This window comes from Ambystoma mexicanum, chromosome 12 (genome assembly GCF_040938575.1).
Source record: "Ambystoma mexicanum isolate Mex_15411 chromosome 12, UKY_AmexF1_1, whole genome shotgun sequence".
Classification (NCBI taxonomy): Eukaryota; Metazoa; Chordata; class Amphibia; order Caudata; family Ambystomatidae; genus Ambystoma; species Ambystoma mexicanum.
In genome coordinates this window covers 970,918,565-970,940,823 of record NC_090936.1, presented here as the reverse complement: position 1 = coordinate 970,940,823, position 22,259 = coordinate 970,918,565, and the positions used below count along the sequence as shown (strand labels likewise).

Genomic DNA, 22,259 nt, shown 5'->3' with positions numbered 1-22,259 from the left:
GCTAGGAGTAGGACAGCATCTGAGATTACCAGAAGTAGAGGCAAGAGGAGGCCATCTTATTGGCCGTACTATGAATAGAATACAATTCCAGTTTCCAAAACCACTTACATTGAATGATTAAGTGTTACAGATGTAACTCTTATGTGGAAATATATTTGAATGAATCAACTACTCAGGCAGAATAGACACAAGTTTGAGAGTAGGACGAGATAACTGTCAGGTTTCCACATTATGTTCTTCACATTTTCAAGGGTCTTAGGAAATGTGGGCGTTTCAGGCATTCCTTCTGGAGAACTAGAAGGGGTGGTTGGTTTAAGTACTAGGCTGAGTCTGGTTTTAGTGTAGCAGTTTAAGGGTTAAAGTTGGTTTCCCTTAACTGTTCTACATTCAGAAAGATGTAATTCTCCCAAGCCAAGATGGTGGAATCACCTTTTAACAGTGATTGGTTCAGACTTGTGTACTCAGCATTGTGTTGTCATTTAGAATTTTTAGTATAATTGTAAACTGCCTTTTCATTAAAGTTATCCTCTGAGTAAGTCATAGAATAGTTAGCTCCAGCAAATAAAGTTTAAGTTTTTAAAAGATAGAAGTGTAGATAATTTTATTGTTAGTTTTAGTCCATTTGTAATATATTAAAGTCAAGAAAGAAGTCTGTAAAGTCTGCAGCAGAAGAGATTACCGAGTTCCTGATTACTGTGTTGCAGATATGAAGAGTCCACTAAACTCAGATTGAGCTAAGTAGTTACTGTTATTTATTTTTGAAGATGCAAAGTTATATCATTTTTAAAGAAAGGATCAGTTTTCTTCTAGTTGGTAATTACCTGGAACATTGAATGTTATGTATAAGACTGAAGAGGTTCATATTAGTAAATGAAAACCAGTCTTGAACTGTCAAGTAGGCAGTAGGAAGTTTGTGAATTTCAATTTTTGTTTTGCGTGTTATTTTTATCAGTATAACTAACAAGGCGTGCGGGTTCGAATCGCTTTGTTTCTAATCCTGTACTAACTTTAGATCAAAAGTAATTTTAAAATGAATTAGCATTGCAGCGTATTCAGGCAGCGCGCGTACTAAGGATCTGTAGCGCTTGAGTTAGAAGAAACGACCTTACAACGTCGCGGCCATTTTGGATTTTATTATTATTCGTTACGCTCCGTGTCGGTACCGAGGAGATTCACGGATAAAGACATTGCTAGAAGCAACGCAGTTGCTGATTTTTTGAAAAAGACAATTTTTAACAAGTTAAGCAATTTCTTCGGAATTTCGAAAGGTATTTAAGAAAGAACTATTATAGAAAAAGAATAGCAGTAATTCATAATATTTTTAAATACAGTAATTATAATAATTTTTGGAAAACTAATTTTAAGGATATCAGTGTGAAGCCAAAGAGAGAGCGAGTTGAGAAGGAAGTTGATTTTGAAAGTTTTCAGCAATACAGTTATAAGTTGAACACTACATGTTTTAAGAAGTCACCATTCAGCACTAGAACTTCTTCATAAGCAGCCTATTGTCAATCAAGCTTAGGCAACAGGTATGAAAATAAAATACAAGAGAATATTTATCTTAGAGAGAATCCAGTTAAGTGGTGGGAATAAATATTATAATTCTATAAAATTGTACTTCCTTTTTAGTACAAACTACTGAATCTGCATTTTCCAATGAAGACAGGCAGAGACTCAAGCAGTAGAAGTTCCTGAGTTTGTTGTTTTCTCCATTCCCCTTTCCCCTTGGGTTTGCCTGTCCAATAGTTTTATAATAGGATTGTTGGGCTGGCATGCTTGGGGGGGTGGTCTGGGGGGCCAGCCTCACTCCTGCATGATCCTTCAGCAACAGGCATGACAATAACTAAGGAATTGATGACTATCGAATCTGAGTAATAAGCAGCATACTGAAGATAAAGAATTAGCGTTTTCTTTTCCTAGTACCTTCAATGCAACGCCCTGATGAAGACCTGATTATTGAAGTCGAAACATGTGTTGGCGGCAACTCATTAAAGAAGATTTGGTATTCAGAAATTGCTTAAAATACTAGGATGTAGCGCAAATGGTTAACACTTGTACTTTAACTTAATGACTTGTACTTTAACTTAATGTTCTTAACTCGGGGCTAGTGTCGTTTTGGTTGTCCATTGCATGCTTCTCACCCCCATCACCCCAAGTAACATTTCCAGTTCTTGCCTTTATTACATTGAAGAGTAAGGTATCAGCTCGATGAGGTATTAGCTCACCTTACCCTATCTCTCCCACTGCTTTTTCACACTATCTGTTAACTCAGGCAAGCGAATATTTGTGAGACGTTTGTAGCTCGCACTAGTGATGTATAACCTCCATGCTACATATATAACTGGTTAACCCATCTTCGGCAAAGGCACACTAGCCAATTGCCCGCTCTTCCCCTTTCAGGACGCTGATCTTTAGTACTCAACAATGTTAGCGCACACTGGACAGAGGGCAAAGTGAAAGTATATTCCTATTTTCGATTGTGGCATATAGTTTTGTGTGCAGGCATTTGTCTAGTGCTTTATGGCAGGGTGGAGGGGCGGGTCTGACAGCAGAGTCGCCATATATCTACTAGTGGGGGAAGGGAGTGAGCCTTAGTCAGAGAGGCTGCACACCAACTTCAGCCGAGGAACTGAGAAGATGAGACAAGGGTCTCAACCAGGATGAGAGAACAGCACACATCTGCAGAAAAGTAAGAGGATTGGATTTGGCAGGAAGGAGGGTGTGACAGTAATTATTCATATTAAATACACCACACTGGTAAAATGGACAAATACACATTTAATGTTGCACATTTTTAAATGTACCTCTATTTGTCAAATAAGTACTTTAGTAAATCAAACGCACAGTAAAAATACACTCAGTATATTATAAAAATGGTAAATGTCATAAATGCACATCACACTCCTATTTTATACTGTAGGTCCACTATCTTGTGACAGGCACATTAAATCTGAAGACAACGGTTGGAAAGAGAATGGAACCAGACATTTAAACACACTTACAATGGTAATTACTTAATCACCGAGAATAAGCTTTCAGGGGACACAATTGTCGTTGTACCAAGACCTATCTCTGTTAACGCTCCGGAAATGTAAGCTTGCAGTGAGTAACTGACTTGTTTCGCGAGAGGAATATACAGTACCGATGGGAAGTTCCCTTTTAAACTTTATTTCGAATTGGATGGAAAGTCTAAGTAGATCACTACACCAGAAGAAGCCAAGGATCTATGGGGAGATGAGCTGGTGGTGAAATATCCTGATACTGGCGAGGAGGATGGGGGTGGGGAGGATCTCCTCAAGACTGATAGAAGAGGCTGCAGCCCAAGAAACGACCCTGAAAGCCAGTACTAGAGTCTTGACGCGGTTCTTCCAGCAGAGGGGGACTTGGTTTTGAACACTGTGAGGGGGTGATGCCTCTACATGCTTGAGTGCTGAACAAATGTTTTTTTTCTTTTTCTTTTATATTTCTCTTTCATTCCCTATAAGGGGTGGTGTTATGTTATGTTATTTTGCATTTGTATAGCGCCTTATGTATCATTGGTATGATCTCAAGCCGCTGGTAGGTTGAACGCCCTCGGAAACTGCAGTTCAAGTCAGTTGAGAGAGAGTTGTAAAGCGCGTGTGTACACCAGTTATGTGTGTAGCTGGTGTGGTTGTTGCATGATAGCTGCTTCTTAGCGGTAGGTGTGGTGCTGAGGAGATCAGTTGAAAGTGTTCAGTCTGGAGGGTGGACATCCAGACTGAGTTCTGGCTGCATTAGGCCTGAGGAGACGCCTGAGGAGACGCCTAAGCTAGCTGGTATGTGCTAGCTAGCTGTGTTTTGTTAGGATGATGGGTAGTTTGATGGGTCATGTTAGTATGAGAACAGCTTTACCGAATGTGTCATAGTACTGCTGTGTTCTAGTTGAATGATGGTGTATAGAAGAGAGTAAGCGTAATAGGGTGATATTGTGGTAATCAGTAAAGTGTATGCGACCAGGCACATTCAATGATGCTGGGAGTACCTTCTAGATTCAACTTTTAACACCGTGGCACCATCAGGGCACATTCAATGATGTCGGAAATACCATCTTAATTCAACTATAATAGAGTGACGTTATTAGAGCACACCTCTAAGTTCAATTTTAACACAGTGACGTCACTAGAGCACACTTCCAAGTTTAGCTTTGACCCAATGACGCTAATGGGGCACACTTTCCAGATCCAACACTAACACAGTGACGCCATTAGGGCACACTTTCTAGATTCAACGGTAACACAGTGACTCTGTTAGGGCACATAAAATGATATTGGGAATATCTTCTAGATTCAACATTAACACAGTGACGCTAGTAGGGTGCACCTTCCAAGTTCAGCTCTAACACAGTGAGGCTACTAGGGCACACTAAATGATGTTGGGAATATCTTCTAGATTCAACATTAACACAGTGACGCTAATGGGGCACACTTTCTAGATCCAACATTAACACAGTGACGCTATTAGGGCGCACTTTCTAGATTCAGCTTTAAAACAGTGACGCTAATGGGGCACACTTTCTAAGTTCAACTTTAATGTTATGTTAATGTTAAAGGATATTTGTACTGTGGACTATCACCACTGGAGTGGTCCCCTGGCGCTCTGGCGGCTCTGAAAAGGGAGGCGGGCGGCTGTGTGAGTTAGTGGGAATGGGCTGGACAAGTGCAAGAGAGCAGTGATGTGCTGTTGGCAGCCTCAGCCTGGTGGGTCCGTTGGCTGAGATTGGGGTGTATTACGGTCGGTAGTTGTGTGCTTTTGTGCAGGTCTATGTGCAGTTTGTTTTGTTGTTGTGGTGTAGTGAAGTTTGTGCGGTTTGTTGCGTTTAAGGTTTGTGGTTGTGTTTGGTTAGAGTTTGAGAGGAGTATGCAGAGGGATGAAATTGTTAGTGGATTGGTTAGTTGGCATTGCTGTTGTTGCAATTATGTCTAGGTGTGATGCCTGCTATCATTCACTATTCCATTGGAGTGTGGTGCTTGCTAATTTTCAATATTCTGTCTAGGTGTGAGGCAGGCCAGTGATCACGATTCCATTCTAGTGTTGCACTTGTCGTGATTCACAGTTTCATTTAAGTGTTCTAACATTCACATTTCTGTCTGGATGTGATGCAGGCTAAGGTTAAGAATTCCATCTAGGGGTGGCACGTGCTAACATTCATAATCCTGTGTAGATGTGAGGCAAGCTAAGGTTAAGAATTCCTACTAGGTGTGGTGCATGCTAACATTCATAATCCTGTCTAGATGTGACGCAGGCTAAAGTTAAGAATTCCATCTAAGTGGGGTACATGCTAGCATTCATATTCTATCTAGATGTGATGCAAGCTAAGGTTGAAACTTCCATCTAAGTGTGGCACATGCTAACATTCACATTTCTATCTAGATGCGGCGCAGGCTAAGGTTAAGAATTCCATCTAAGTGTGGCACATGTTAAACATTATTAAACCTGTCTAAAGGTGACGCAGGCTAATCTTGACCGTTCGCTGTAGGTGTATTACTAGTTAACATTGGCTAGTATGTTGGTGCATGATGCAATGCAACAGTTACAGTCCAGTCAAGAATGGATTTGGGCTGGTGGTCACTAATCTCTCTAAGTATTCATGTTGTAAAACGGTGACAGTCTGCATTATGGAGAGGTAAGGTAGCGTGGTGAGGGCTTCCTGGCGAAGAGTAATTGCTCTACACCCCACCCATGCCACACTTACAGTTTTGTTGGTGTCTGTTGCCTTCCTTTGCTTCCCCTGTTTGATAGCTGCAAACACATCTTGGAGCCGCCAGTGAAGGAGCCGCCCTTTGCCTTGGGGCCCTTAACCGCAGGGGCTGCACGGGCAGAGGGCTTCCCTGCAAAGGTCACTTTTGTTCCGGGGAAATCCTTCACTCGGGGCCGTTGGGTGGGCGGGAGGCAGGCATAGGGGAGAGACCAGGGAGAGAGCCGCAGGGCGTGTGGGGGAGCAGGCATACAGGCCAAAGACCAGAATGCTGCGGGGCACAAAGTACGCTGCACTCACCTGCCTGTCCATGATAGTATGGAGGCAGGCTGGGAAAGTGCGAGTCGGTAGACTTGAAACCACAGAGAATCCTCCAATCCGGGCCGTTGGGTGGGCGGGAGGCGGGCATAGAGGAGAGACCAGTCAGAGACCAGTAAGAGCCGCGGGGCGTACGGGGGAGCACATGGATGCCCGTGCACACTAAATACAGTGATCAGGCAGAAATATGGGGCCCAGAGGGACCCTGGCACACACGCTCACCTGGAGGGACTCAGGAATGAAATCACTGCGCACTAGCAGTGCCGGTAGCCGAGCCTGGGAGAGAAGGCTCTGGCCGCCTATCACGGGTGGAGGCAGGGCCGTAGGCGGGAAGAGGGAGGAGAAACCAAGCCCGAGGGAAGTGAGAAATGCCTCGCTGCACGCGGGTGCCCAGGCACACTAATACAGTAATCAGGTGGAAATATGGGGCCCAGAGGGACCCTGGCACACACGCTCAGCTGGTGGACAAGCTGTCGTGCCAAGATAGGCATCCAGTGGGAGACATTTGTTGTGGGTCTATGATGGTTATAGTTGGGTATTTGGTTTCACGGTTTGAAACGTTTCTTGTACAAGTTAAACTGGAGAAATAAAGTAATGCTTTATTAGGTGTTCACATCAACCCCGATTGAAGGTATGCTATGAATGGCAGGGAGGACTTTATGATGAATGAGTTGACATTTTTCACACTAATGTGTAAGGGTTAAACTCGCCTATCAAAGGGAAATCTGTGGAGAGATGTTTGCGAGAGGTGGATGCTGCGTTGGTGTTCTTCTAGGAAACCCATCGTCTCCGGCGGGGTCACTGGACGTCTGGTGAGCAGAGATTATAATTTGAAATATTTGTCAAAAATCTCTCTTGGATCTCGCTCCAGTGGTGTTTGTCATATTGGGCCTGCCTCAGCATTCCCCTACATGCAACACATGGAGATTTAATTATATGCTTTTGAAAGATGTAGTGTTTAGAGCAGAGATTCAGAATACGCTGTCTAAGTATTTTGGACAAAATGACATGGGGAATGTTGGATTTGATGCAGTATGAGATGCCTCTAAGGTGATGTTGCGGGGTGATATTATAATAAGGACCTCAGGATTTGTGAAGGCTCGGCAGCGTCAGGTGGAGAGATTGGAGGGGGCAGTGGTGGCATGTGAAGGGGAGTCTAAACTGGGTGGCTGTAGGAAGGCTCTCGGAGCAGTGAAAATTGCTCGTAGTCAGCTTGAAGTGCTATGTGCTGAGCGCTCGGCCCAATCTCTGTTTAGGATTAAACACTCTTTCTACTCAAGGGGCATTGAAGCCAATGGGGTCCTGGTGGCGAAACTCGGAAGACGGGCCACTCGTGATTTTGTTCCATGCCTGTGGTATGCAGAATGGTGGGACCAATAGGGGGAGGAGCATAAAATGGCATTGCTAGAGGCCTATTTATTTTAAAATGTTTTTATTGGCATTTTGAAATTAGCATTACATCAGTGTCAATCTCCCCCTCCCACTGATTTCTTGCGCCATTTTGCAATTTCAAAACGTATTCGATTGGTTCCTAAAAAGTAACAACAAACTGAACAAAACAACAACATTTGAAAAGCTTGAACTGTCCTCATGCTGAACGATTGTGGCGATTACGTTATCTTGGATCCACCTGGTGGCCTGTCCATGTCTATTCGGTGGGGGGCGGGTGGGGTTGACTATCTGCCCCATCGTGTGGCGTCTCCCTCTTTACTTCATTATGAGCCTCGCACTTCGTGTGACTGTGCGCCACTCGTCCCGCCTGTTGGTTCACGGGGGCATGTCATCGGAGGGTAGGAACATGTTTCTCACCACGGCCTTCGATGCATCAAATTTAGCATTAGTATCGCCCTCATCCCCGGCGATCCCTATCCCCCATGCTTCTGTTTCTGCGGCCGTCCATCGCCCCATTTCCCTCTTCCATCTCGTGTATTGTGGGCCTTTTTTTGACTTCCACGACATCGCTATCTCCCTTTTTGCCAGTATGCATGCCATGTCCATCACCCGTACAATGTGCTTTATTTTGCTTAACCTGGGATACATGCCCAGCAGACATTCCTTCATTGTCCACTCATATCTACTTACTCCGCCCTTCATGCATGTCTGTTTGATGTTGGCCCAGAGGGTGCCTACCTTTGCACACCCCCAGAACATGTGTATTAGGCCTGCTTCGTCATTAGTGCACCATGGGCAGTGCGCCTCCGCTTGCCGTTTGAAGCTTGCTACCCTTTTCGGGGTCATATATGTTCTATAGGACATTTATTTGAATTAGCCTGAACCTGGCGTTTCTGGACACTGCCTTTGGGTATTGCAGTGCCCTTCCCCAGTCATTGTCTGAGATCTCCTCGCCAGTGTCCGTTTCCCATTTGGCCCTCAGTATGGCACCGTGGGGGTTGGGCCTGTCGTTTAGCTGCGTGTAGATTCTCGACACTGGCCTCCACCCGTCGCTCAGGTTGTACATCTCTGTCACTAGGGGGGTCATCGTTGGATCCTCTGGCCAGTCAGTCCATCTCACCCTCGCCTCGTGCTTAAGTTTCTGGTACTATAGAAATTGCCCCATAGGTAGGCCCTCTATCTCATGCAGTGATTCCAGCTCTCTAAATTCCCCATCCTCGTACATGTCCCCCCAGGCGTATATACCCAGACCCTCCCATTGCCTAAGCGTATTGACATCAGCTGGTGTCATTCTCATGCCTGCCATTAATGGAATTTCCGGGGAGTAAGGGTTCCTCGAGTGTGTGATGGTTTTAACTCTCTCCCATACTTGTCTACCCAATTCGGCTAGTATTGGGGCCCTATCGGTTCGATCCTGAGGCGCCCATATTATTTCCTTGAGGTATATGGGTTTGACGAGATCACTCAGTAGGCCGGTTTCATTGGTGACCTCATCCGACAGCCATTTGGTAACGTGGCTGAGTTGGGCAGCCAGATAGTACCTTTCAAAGTCCGGGAGCTGTATGCCCCCTGCATCATGCGGAAGGGTCAGGATATTCAGTGCCAGTCTGTGACGTGCCTTCCCCCATATGAAGTCTCTGATCTGGGCTTCTAATTTTCGGAAAAAAGTTGGTCTGATGTAGTGACAGATGGTCTGGAAAAAGTATAGGTATCGAGGCAGTATGATCATTTTTGCTATTGATGCCCTGCCCATCACTGAGAGTGGTAGTCTAGACCAGAATTTCATCGAGTTATGGAGCCCTTGAGTTACCGACAGTGTGTTCTGTTCGTGCGTGAGTTCAGGTGTATGTCTGATCCTGACCCCCAGGTATTTGAACATATCGGGCTGCCACTTCACCCCAACCTGCGGTAGGTCGTCTACTCCTACCCCCCTCAAGCCCGCTAGTGGAAACATGCATGACTTTTGTCTGCTAAAGTGTATCCCTGAGTAGCGAGCAAAGTTGTGTCCTACTTCCAAAATTGTAGGGGCATTGTTTTTTGGGTCTGTCAGGTAGATCAAGACATCATCTGCATATAGTGAGATAACGTGGTGCACCCTTCCCACTCGTATTCCAGCATCCCAGAATTGCTTCCTTATATAAATTGCGATTGGCTCCAGCCCCAAAATATAGAGCATGGGCGAAAGGGGACAGCCCGGTCTAGTGCCTCTCTGTATGTTCCAGTCTCTTGATACCCATTTGCCCGTCTTTACCCTGGCTGTTGGATCATTGTACAGTACCTTGATCCAGCGCACAAATCCTTCCCCGAACTCCCTTAGCACCTCTATCAGCCACTCCCAGTAGATGGAGTCTAATGCCTTTATGGCGTCTAAAGACAATACTGCCATGTGCTCCTGGCTTCCTTCTGTGTGCGCTATAATGTGCTGTAGTCTCCTCAGGTTGGCTGTTGTGTTGCGGCCAGGGACAAAACCATTCTGATCCTCATGGACCAGACTTCCAATCACTTTGGATAATTTCTTGGCCAGGATAGTGGTCAGTATCTTACTGTCGTAATTTAGCATAGCTATCGGTCGGTAAGAGTCGCATTCATCAGTTGGTTTGTGCGGTTTGGGTATCGGGACTATTAGCGTCTCTCTCATGGTCTTGGGTAGGGTTCCCGTCTCGTAGGCTTCCTGGAATACCTCGTGTAGTAGTGGGGTTAGTGTCGTCTCGTATGCTTTGTAGAACTCTGGGGGGAGCCCGTCCGTTCCTGGGGTCTTGCATGTGGACAGGGATCTAATAGCGTCTGTGATGTCCTCAGGCGTAAGAGGCTCTTCTAATGAGTCTCGTTGTTGGTCACTCAGCCTGGGGAGTCCTATCTCTTCCAGGGTGTCTTGTATGTCTGTCAGCGGTACTTGGGTGTCGTGTGCGTACAGTGTGGAGTAGAAGTCAGCAAATGTGGTGTTTATTGAGTGCTGGGTTGTTCTTATTTCTCCCTTCTTGTCTCTAATCGCGGTCACTCGGTGTTTTGGGTGCTCACGCTTGCACAGCCAGGCCAGTAGCCTACCTGGTTTGTCCCTATTTATGTGTGCTCTAGTGGTACGTGTTGCGTGATCGAATTTTGCTAGCCGCCCCCACGCCTGCTGACACTTCGTCCGAGCCTCCTGCAAAATCTCTTCCTCCCCTCTAGTTCCGGCGCTATTAGCTTCTCCCAGCCTTATTTCCTCCTCCCTCTCCTCTAATTCCCTCCTCAGCATTTTCCTGACTCCCGCTGTCCCGGCAATAACTTCTCCCCTCGTTACCACCTTCAGGGCCTCCCATACTGTGCTCCAGCGGTCCACACTGCCACTTTTATTGGTGACATACTCTACTAGTTTTTCTCCCAGCTCCTCCTTAAAAGTTGGGTCCTTCAGTGCCTCCATGGGCATTCGCCATAGCGGGATAGGGGGTCTAGGGCCCTTCAGGGCCCAGTGCATAAGCAGGGGAGAGTGGTCCGTAATCGATCTGCCCATGTATTGTACCAATCCTACCTGAGCTAAGTGTGCTCTGTCTATAAACATGTAGTCGATTCTCGTGTGGAGGTTGTGTGGGGATGAGTAAAATGAGTATCCCCTGTCTGTGGGATGGTGTTCCCTCCAGGCATCTGCGAGGTCTAGTTGTTCCAGCAAGTTGTTCAGCACCCTTGAGGTCCTATCCGTTCTCTCCAGCGGGGGTTCGGACCTATCTAGGTTCCCATCCCTCACACAGTCGAGATCTCCGCCCCATATGTAAAGGCTGTCTCTGTTTCTCGCCAGTTTCGTCTGCAGCCTAGCAAGGAAGGACGGAATACCATGATTTGGGAAGTATGTGTTGACTAGGCAGATTTCTACTTGCTCAAGCACTCCCCACAGTATCAAATATCTCCCCTCCGTGTCTGCTTCGGTCCCTAACATCTGAAAGGGCACCTCAGGATTAATCCAAGTATACACTCCCCTAGCGAATTTGGAGTACGGGGCCCCCTGTCCTTGACCTCTCCAGTGCTCCTGTAGCCTCGTCTGGTCCTCCACTGTGAGGTGAGTCTCTTGGAGCATCGCAATGTCTACTTTCTTCCTGCGGAGATAGGACCTGACCCTGTTCCGGCGCAGGTAGGACCCCAACCCCCTCACATTCCAAGTTAGTATTCGAAGTTGCATTGCCATGCATAGGGCGCCCTCCCCGGGGGGCTCCGTTTGACTCTCGCCCTCTCACCTCTTTTCTTGTGTCTTCGGTTCGTTGGCCGCCGTTCCTTGTTCCTCGTTCTGCATGAAGGCTGTAGCATCAAATTAAAACTGCTGCGACAACTATCGCAGCTTAAACAGTCAACTTTGTTAACTAACAGTCCAACAAACCAGTAGGTCGGACTGTGTAACTGCAAACTGCCCCCAGCAGTTGCAATGAACGTGCAGCGCTCGGGGGCTCCCAAGCTTTCTGAGCCTCTCCAGGCTTTGCGGCGTGGGCGTTGTGCGGGAATACGACCTGCACATGTCTCGTAGGGGTGGGCCATTAACATGTCCGCTTGTGGTTTCCGGTGCTCCTGTCCGATACAGCTATCTTTGTGTTGTACCCCCAGGTGCAAGCTAAAAGACTGCCTTGTGCTTTAGTGTGGGGTCTGATGCCAATATTTGTGAGTCCGGTTTCTTGTTCATCTATTGTTCGTTTTAGGAGGTTCCTCGTCGTCGTCCGCCAGGTTATTGTGCTCGAGCCACATGTTTGCGGCCGCTGGGGATTCTAAGAAGACTGCTTTTCCTTTATAAAGGACCTTGAGGCGAGATGGGTAGAGCAACATATATTTAAGATTGTGTCCGCAGTCTCGCCTTCACTGGAATAAAGGAGTTCCTGGCGCGTTGCACTGCAGGGGTATAGTCAGGATACATGACTATCGTGGAGCCTTACTTTCTAATCACTCCGCCTTCCCGGGAATACCTCAGTATTATTTCCCTGTCCCGGAAATTGAGGATCTTGGCTATAATCGGTCGCGGGTGCGAGCCTGGTGGTGGGCGCTTTTGAAGAGATCTGTGGGCCCGCTCCACCGAGAATCCTTGTGAGAGTTTACCCGCACCAATTTCCTGCTGCAGCATTGTCTCTATGAAGTTTGTCGGGTCCGGGCCCTCCATGTCTTCGGGGACACCTAGGATCCTGATATTGTTGCGCCAAGCGCGTCTTCTGCATCCTCGGAGCGCGCTTCCAGCCTTGCTACTTTTTGTTCTAGGTCGCGGACCTGCGCTTTCAGTTCTGTAGTGTTTTCTACATTTTCTTGTAGGACAGCTTCATTAGTGTTCACTCTCTCCGATAGGTTGCGGGCGTCCTGGCGCATAAGCTGCATGTCCGATTTTACTTCATCGATCCTGTTTTCGATGGAGGTGCGGAGCTCTGCTATGGCCCGGAGGACCTGTGTGTTGTCGGGCGCTGCTTCTGGATTCGAGGGTCCGGTGTCGGCCGCGGGGTCAGATTGCGGCAGCTGCTTGGGCCTTACCGTCGTGAAAGAGTCCATTGTTGCTGTTTTGGATTTAGCCTTGGGTGGCGACATCACTTTCCTTAGGGGCAGCGTGCAGCTTTCTCTGTCCTATGGGCACCTGTATGGTTGCGAGACCTGCCTGTTGTGTGGTTTAGCCAATTCAACCCAGTTGTGGGCCTTACAGAGGAGCGCCGCGGTGGAGTACCGTCTCCTGTGCCCCGTCTTTCGTGTGCGGCCGGTGCTTATGCCGCCGTGTTCCGGGTACCCCGCTCACTCCCAGAACCGGGACCAGGGGGGCGACCGGGTCGGTGGGCCGCGCCGATCCAAGTGTGGCCAGGATCAGGGTCTGTAGCGATGAGCGGGACCTGCAGGAGGAGCAAGCGGAGACAGTTTCCACAGTCTCGTCGCTCACATAGTGTGGCCGTAGTTCGCGTTGGAGTCCGCCATCTTGGGTGTGCAGGGGCGCTTCCTTATCTCCCTCGCCTCCGAAGTCGCGGACCCCGATTTCCTCAGAGGTCGGGTCGTAGCCGCAGGACCAGGGTTCCCCTCCAGCAGGTGTAGAAGCACAATTACTGCTTAGGCTGGGAGCCGAGTTCACGCCTCTTACTTGAAGGCGCAGGGAGCCCTGTAGGCCGCCGCCATCTTGGTGGGTAGAGGCGCTTCCTTATTACGCTTGTGTCCGATGTTGCGGGCCCCGTTTTCTTCGGAGGTCAGTTCGCAGGTGCCGAAACAGGGCCTTCTCCCAGCAGGTGATAACTGCCTGGATGTTGCTCGGTGTGGGAGCTGAGTTTGCGTAGCTCACTTCAAAGCGCGGGCAGCCACACGGGACTCCGCCATCTTGGGAGCATGGGGGTGCCTCTTCTCTTGGCTCGTTTCTGGCTCTACCAACTCCGTTTTTAATCGGGAGTTGAAGCGTTCCAGCAACAGGACGTTCTTCTTTCAGCAGATGTTGTTTCCGTGACAATTGCTTAGCGTTAACAGCTTAATTCAGACGGCGATAAGGATCGCGGACAGGAGCTTCACTGAGGTGCGACTTCACAGCATGCGTGCTGGCCACGCCCCTTGCTAGAGGCCTATTATCAGGGTTGCTTTGGGAGGTTCTGAGTTTGTGTGACGCTCAGGATCAGTTTCTCGCAAGGTTTCAGCTACCTCAAGTTGGGGGACAGGATAAGGAAGATTTAAACACTTCAATATTGCAGGAAGGGGTGATGAGCGAAATTCGGACCCTACCGATTAATTCCGCTCTGGGCCCAGATGGATTCACTAATGCATATTACAAAGCATTCATATTCACTCTGGCTAGCCACATGACCAAACTTTTTTTTTGTGTTTTTTTTGTTTAGACTTTGTTTGTTAAAGTAGATTCACTTCTCACTCAAACAACCATTACCGCAGTTGGGTATGGTGGGCACAGTCGATCAATATCATTTATAATGCTTAACACAGCAGTATCGCAATACGGGCAGCAGAGGAGAGCCAGCAACCATAATCTTTAGTCCGGGGACACTATGTCCGCTGCAACAGTGTCTGGGCACTGAGCCAAAAGGTAAGCCACCAAGGGGCCCCAAATGTTTTTAGGCCTTGTTTGCAGCCCACATAGGTGTCCGTATTCCTTATCAAGATCACCGAGCCTAATCAGACCATCCAGCCATGCCCGGGTAGTAGGGGGTGGGGGTGCCCGGTTGGTCCAGCGCATCAGTACACATTTCCTGGCTATACTCCTACTGGTGATTAGAAATTTCCGACCAGACCCCCCGGGAGCCACCCAAACATGCAGCACAGCAGTTCATGAGACACGTCACAGTCCAGCATGCCTTAAAGGGTGCCTGTCACTCCCTCCCAAAACTCTCGTAGCTGAGGACACGACCACAGCATGTGGAGAAAGTCGGCTGAGTGTCCTTGACAACATGGACACTTGGTACTCTTAGTGGAATCAAGCAAAACATGGCAGGCAGGCGCAAGGTATACCCTATGGAGAGTCTTTAGCTGAATCAGCTGGAGTCTGGTGTTAAACCCTCCATTATGAGATCCCTCACACATTGCTGCCCACTGTTTATCACTGAATATGCCCCCAGCATCCTGTTTCAATTGTCTGCATTTCAACAGCACTTAGGAAGACTCTCGCTGTACCATCCCATAGATGGACGACACCAGCTGCCTGGCACAGGTTGAATTCAGGAGATGCTGCAGGAGGGGGAGCTTTGGAGGGGAGTTCAGAAACGTAGGGGGCCATGCTTCAAAAGCAGCACTCTTACGGAAATACTGAAGTCTTCTGCGCAGCCGACCCTCCATTTTAGCCATGAACAATTCTTGTGAAACAAACACCCCATCGGGATACAGATCCGCCATAGCGCCTATCCTCACCCCTCCCCATTCATTAATTGGGCCCACATCACAGGTAGGTTTAAGGCATGTAATCTTCCAAAGCTGGAGCCCAGTGTCGTACGGGATGTCTACCCCCAGCCTCCCGAGAAGCATATTCCATGCATGCACTGTGCAGGCAACCCGGATAGAATTTTCACCCATTAGCAACCTTCCTCGACAACAGAACCCCCTGCAACGCGTTGGGGTGCACCGGTCATTTTTCAGTACGCACACTCGGGTACACCGGAGATCCCGGCCTCCAATAGGAAACAAAATGCACTTAGGTTGCTAGAAGGTACAGCTCCATATCAGGTGCACATATACCCCCTTGGTCCCACGGAAGGAGCAGGGTATCCCAGCCTATTCGGGGGACTTGAGATGCCACGCCAGCAGCACCAACAGCTTCCGCAACTCCACAAAGAAGGCTGCACCTGGCCATACAGGAATGTTCTGAAACATATACAGCAACTTTGGGACCACGATCATCTTGACAATAGCAACCCTACCCAGCAGGGACAGGGGGAGCGTACACCACCTATTCACTCTTTCTTCCAGGGTTCTCAGGTATGCCAAATGATTATCCTCCAACAAAGACCAGGAGTTCCTGGTAACCCGTACCCCCAAATACCTGACGGAGAACTGCTCCCACCTGAACCCCTTAAGCTCCTCCGGCCTCACTGTGGCATCGGTCAGCAAGAACAAAATAGATTTGATCCAGTTCACACGGAAACCTGAATACTGACCAAAAACCGCAACCTCTTGCGACAAATACTGTAGATTGGCCTTAGGGTCCTTAAAGTATAATACAATATTGTTCGTGTACAGTGACACCAGCTCTCTTGTCCCCCCCCCATGCCAGTCCACAAGCAAGATGGAACTTCCGCAACCTAGCCTGTAGGGTTTCTATTGCAAGGGCAAAAAGAAGTGGGGACAGCGGACAACCCTGCCTAGTGCCGCGTCCCAGGGTGAACACGCCAGAATGCTTTCCAAATAGGCCAATTCCAGCCACTATGCCAAAATATAGAAGTCGCACTGCCGAGAGAAAGTACCCTGGGCGCCCCACAGCCTTCAACACCTCAAAGGTAGCCTCACTTCATAGTCAAATGCCTTCCCCCTATCAAGTAAAGCTGCCACTGCCTGCACCTTGCGGTCAACCTGAGCCAGTATAGAAAAGAACCTGCACAGATTTACCAAGGTCGACCTCCCTGAAATAAAACCTGACTGATCGAAGTGGACAAACCCTGACACAAACGGCAGCAGTCTGTCCACGAGGATTTTAGCAAATATTTTAGTATCTAAATTAATAAGTGATATAGGGCGGTATGAAGCGCAGTCCAAAGGGTCCTTTCCTTCCCTCAGGAGCAGAATCACCACAGCCTCACGCATTGAGGGAGGCAACTGACCCACAGTCATAGCTTCCTCCAAACACCCCACCATATATTTTGCAACCTCCGGCCCCAGCTCCTTGTAGAACTCTGCTGATCTGCCAACCGACCCAGGAGCTTTAGCCGATGGAAGAACCGACACCACTGCTAGAATATGAACCGTAATCGGCTTAGCCAACACCTGATGCGCCTCAGCACTCAACCTCTGCAGCGCTGCTTCCTCAAGGTATTTGACCACCTCACCCGGGACCTGCGAACCCCTGGACGCATACTCCTTCAAAGTATCGTCAGTACGTACCCAAGATAGCATCAGATTCAGCCACAACTTGCCCATCTGCTGTGCGTATTGCTGCAATATGATAATGATGTGTTATTTATATAGCACCTTAATCCAAAGCGCTTTACAGAGCACATATTTACATACAATATCACCCAACCGAAATTGGTACTCATTTATCGACCTCGGAAGGATGAAAGGCTGAGTTGGCCTTGCCGGGATTCGATCCTGCGACCTGGAGATCACGCTCAGATTGCAGCAGCAAGCGCTCAACCCACTGAGCTATCTTACCGGTTTATCTAGGGACCATCTCTCTTGCCGCAGCATAGCCGCCAACAGGTGCCCCGGTCGACTGCCCCCACCCTCCACCTGTGATATCTGCGCGCCATTGCAGGACGCACATAGTATTTAACCTCCCAGTCAGCCAGGTCACTGAACCTGCCCAGAGCTTCCCGCAATTCAGCCCTGGCCACTACATCATCGGCGGCCAACAGGGCAGCCTCCCTAGCCTTGATTTCCCCATGGCGCCCCGGACCAGAATCCCACCCCGGCCTCGGGTGTCCCTGCTTCTCTGTCAGAACGCCCTGGGGCTGCCATTGTTCCTTTGCTCAGCGCCAATTCTTCCTTTTGTGTAAACTGCAGGCGGCCCTGCTTCTTATTGCCCTTGGCCATCAGCTCCCGGCCTCCAGTGTGTCACAAACCCAAACCAAACCGGTCACCAGTACGGTCCCAGCCCTGCGCACCAACCATGCACCAGGCCGCCAACCAGATGATAAGCTTGGGCGAACAATTGCAGACTGTTGGGTTTAGCAGGAGGATATAGCATCAGATGTGGCCACCCACAATGGGTGCATACAGTCCACAGCCAGGTGTTGTCAAAACTGCAGCAGGTCAGGCCCAACTGAAGGCATCACTGTGTCCTTCCTAATGTGTGGCTGCAACTTCGCTTCCCGTACACACAACAGGGTGTCTTGGACCAGTCTCACCAGTCACCCCGGCATCAGGCCTGGGCCCACATAAACCACTTTTCGCTTCGCAGGGCAATGATAAAGCTCAAACGTGTGAGGCCTGTTGTACCTCCAGCGGTATGGGCCAACACGAGTCCAGGAGGCAGCCTACTGCCATGGGCAAGGTCTAGTCCCCCAAACGCCCCGGGTACCTCACGTCGCCCCCATACCCGATACCTCATTCCATTTTATCCCTCCTGGTCAGCAACAATAAAGTTAGCCCAGCGCTCTATACCAGTACCAGGTGTAGCAGTCGCTGCGCAAGTTGCCACATCGCCTGGCTGCACGACTCCTCCGGGGAACATCGGTCTGCGCTTGGAGGGGGTTGGCGGAGGGCACGCCCTCATTCCCCGCTCCTCATCAGCTGGGCCAGCCCTCACTCCCCGCTCTTCCTCAGTGCTGCCACGCTTACCAACGTGTGGGGGCCCAAACCCCCAGGCCTCAACCCGTCGCCCCTGCCAGCAGTGCGACTTTCCCCACCTCCACCAGGTGGCCGGAGCCCCACAGCTGCCCCCATGGGCTAATATGATGACCGCAGAGATGGGACGGGTAAGCCACTCCCGGGCCGGGGCTGTAGCTCCTCTGCTGCTCTGCCACCCTAACTGAGGCCACGGTCCTGCAGGGAAAGCCCGGGCCCGCCTCCAAGCCACTAATGGTCGGGAACACAGACGCTGCATCTTCTCCCCTGCCATATATAGCGAATGCGGCTTCGCACCGGGGGCAGGGAGGGGGGAGTCTCAATCCACCTACACGGCAAGGCTGCAATCGTGTCGACTCAAAAACGAGTGTTTGGGACACGGCCCCCTCACACACCGGATCAGCCAGTTGGAACTTCCAGCATCTGGCTCGAGCACAGCATCGCCGCCGCCTCCTCCTACACAGCACCCTTAAAGGACAGCAACTATCTTACCCGCGAGCTCGCAAGCGCCCCCATGACCAAATTATTTAATTCTTTCAGGTAGCGTAACTGTTTCCATGGCAGAATATTTGACTACACTAGCACTGAGCCCGGAAAGGATCCTAAGAAGCTGTCCTCCTATAGAACTATAGCTCTGTTCAAAGGAGACACAAAGGTGTACACCAAGATCTTGGCCGAATGCCTAATGTGCACGCCCGCGTATCTGATAAGTCTGCACCAGTCTGGGTTTATCATAAATTGAGATACTAATGATAACATTCAGAAGCTAATGGATGTGATGGACTGGGCGAACAGGACGGGTCAACGGATTGTCGTTGCGGCTTTGGACGCTCATAAGGCGTTTTTATTCTATTTGTTTGGGCATATGTAGGACGGGTGCTTGTCACCTTTGGATTTGGTATCAAATTTGGGAGGTTTTTGCAGGCGGGGTACCAAATTCCAGTTACCAGAATCAAATTAAATTGACAGCTCTCGTCCCCGATAAATATTCGGAGAGGGACAAGAGGTTGTTGCCGCTTATTTTCGTATTGGCAATTGATCCAGTTGCAATTATTATTATAGCCTGGGCAGATATACAGGGGATGGATTGTAGGGGGACGACCGGGGACTGCAGCATAAAATTGTGCTGCACTCTGCTGATATTGTGTTAGGAATTGTTTCCTCGTATCCTGCTGGGATAAAAGTTCCTGATGAATTTGAAGAGGTCTCATGCTTCAGGGTTAATGGGAATAAATCTCAAGGCTTGGATGTCTCTCTACAGGGAAGAATTACTTGAATTACTGGGGTTGTCTACGTTTTCCTGGTCCAAAGATCCCATTAACTATCTGGGCATCAGGCTCCCTCCCGCCCGCAGTTCAATCCCTATATGCAGAAAATATTCCTGTCTTGCTGGCGGCATGTGAGGAGGATTTGGAGCACTGGGATCAGCAAAAGTTGTCATGGATGGGTGGTATTGTGGATTCCTTTGCCAGTGCTCAGTAAACTTCAGGGGGAGAGATTACTATATGTAAGGGGAAAGAAGCGTCCACGGATACAAAGGAAGGTTATGCTGTGGAGCCAGCTGTTGGGAGGTCTGGGGTGCCGGATATTAAAAGGAATTTTCTGGCAACACAAATGGCGCAAATGTTTTAATGGGGAGCTGATGAGGGACGGGAGAGCTGGAGTAATAGTGAACATTTCTCTTCGGGATTGTCTAATACAGGCTTTGTAGCCTCAGAGGCTAAGGGGGGCTTGACCTTGGGAGCCTTATTTGCAGACTTTCCCACTATCATTTGAGGACTGTAAAATGAAGTTTGGGTGGATGAATATTAGCGGTTTCACTTTGTGCAGTTGCTGCATTGGGTGTCGCAATGTAGAACATTTGAGGTGGGAAACCGGACCCCATATAACCGCTTCCACCTGCCTAGCCCTAAAATAAATGTAGAGTGATCTAACCCCAGAGGGTACAAATGGGGTTCTTAAAAAGCACCCCTGTGCCTAGGAGCCATATGGTAATCCCTTAGGACCATATGTAAGTGAAAAGGGGTTGTAGTGGCGGAGAGGGCGGGACTTCCTTAGAAGTCTTTCAGACCACCAAAAATACATCAGTGATCCAAAAATGAGTTCATCGAGCTGAGATTCACAGTTCTAGAAGATGTTGATGAAAGGCTCCTCGGAAGCTGCAGCCTCCCCACAAGTTAATCGGCAATCCTGCCATCAAAAAGGCAGCCCCAGTAACTTGGTCCAGGGATACCGCAACAATCACCTGCTTTACCTATCCTCAGCTGATCCCTCTGTAATATATCACTCTACAATGATTTTAGGGGTAGGCTGGTGGCAGTGGTTATGCCATTTTGGCTCCACCGCTGGTGCAAACATGTATACTACAGTGGTAGCCCAGTGTACCTTTTGGTAGACAGTGGGGGGTGGGGATGTATTCTTAAAGGCTAACACTTTTGGGCAAAGAGATCAGCAAGGAATTACAGTGGTGAGTTATTGTGGTGAAGCTCCGGACAACATGTTATTGAAAGGTTCTGGTTCCTTGAATTGGTATAGTAGTTTTCTTGCCCATGTGGTGTTGATGGGTTCATGCTTTGCTGCTAGAGGTGATTTGGCCCCTGTATGCTGTGAGAAACCTGAGGGTATCCTCACTCCTACTCCCCCTCGCCCCCACCCCACGGATCCTCTGCTCAGGTGGCCAGGGAAAGGCCATCACTCTTGGATCCTGACCCTGGGGTTGGAGAAGCGAGGGTGGATCACCTAGGTGAGGGGCCCTTGGGGATTGGGAACAGGGTGCCCCCCAGGTGAGACAAGGTATCCCCCTTTTCCCTGTGAAAGCCAACTTTTCCCTCCCCCGTTAGGGGGCTTTTGTGCAACAGTTCCCCTCAATTCTTCTCATTCGGCCTACTACAATCCTGGGATGAGTAAGAGGCGACTAGGAGTAGTGAACCACTCTAGTATTTGGGCGAAGAAGATGCCCACAGAGTATCCTGAAGGTCAGGTATGTCATTCTAATTGCAGTCGGGCAATTCTAATTGAAGATTCACACCTGCAACCTGTCAAGCGGTATGTAAAGGGAGGAAACCAGCAACACACAGACCAACGGGGAGGCATGTGTGGAAGAGTCCAGCAGGGATTCCAGTTTGGAAGGAGTTAGCCATGGAGGGTCCTGCAGCGCAGCCAGGGTGACCGCAGAAACCCAAAGGACTTGTGGGGTCTGTGAGCAGCTGGGTCGGGAAGGAACCGCAAGTTTGGGAGTCTGTGGTCGAAGCCGTGCCGCCAGAGCAACAAGCAGAGAAGTGGAAGGAGAGAAGCTGCCAGCGTCCGCAGAAGCCGAGCGGAGTGGAATGACAGCGCGGTCCAAAGAGCCACAGTAGAGCGACAGGCGCTCGCAAGCAAAAGGAAATCGTTGAGTGAGGCTCAATACCGGCAGCACAGCGTCCGGAAGGAACGCACAAGACCGGTGAGGGAAGAAGGCAAGTCATTCGGATCAAGGCGCTCCTGAGGGCTGTTGGGAATGAGAGGCACGCATGAACAAGTGAAATCGTATGAAATTAATGAAACAAACCCAAGGCAGTGGGTTGGGTGAAATAGAAACAGCAAAGCAAACAGAACAATTATTGAATACCGCACTGAATTAAACCTTTATGAGCAAAGTTATAACAAATGAGAAAGGCATATGAACTACAGCTCGGCAAGAAAGTAAGAATAGAAGATTGCGAAAGAGCATAACCATAAGATGGAAATGGAGTGAAATAACCACTAAGCGAACTCTTGTATTTGAACACAGTGTGGCAAGATGTAGGATTGGTCCAAGTTGTGTGATAGTGTGGCAGGGCCCAAGGATTGGTCAGAATTATCAGTGTGGCAAAGCCAAGAGGCTGACAAGGAAAGTCCAAGTGAATGGGAGCACCCACATAGGAATAAAAGCAGAAGAACCTGTTTGGGTAAA

At 49.0% G+C, this 22,259-nt stretch overlaps 1 protein-coding gene across 4 annotated transcripts in view; it reads left to right on the top strand.

Moving 5' to 3' along the window:
- Positions 1-22,259, top strand: part of CHKB (choline kinase beta) — a 461,430-nt gene that overhangs the window by 142,372 nt on the left and 296,799 nt on the right. The gene's annotated exons all lie outside the window — the stretch shown is intronic.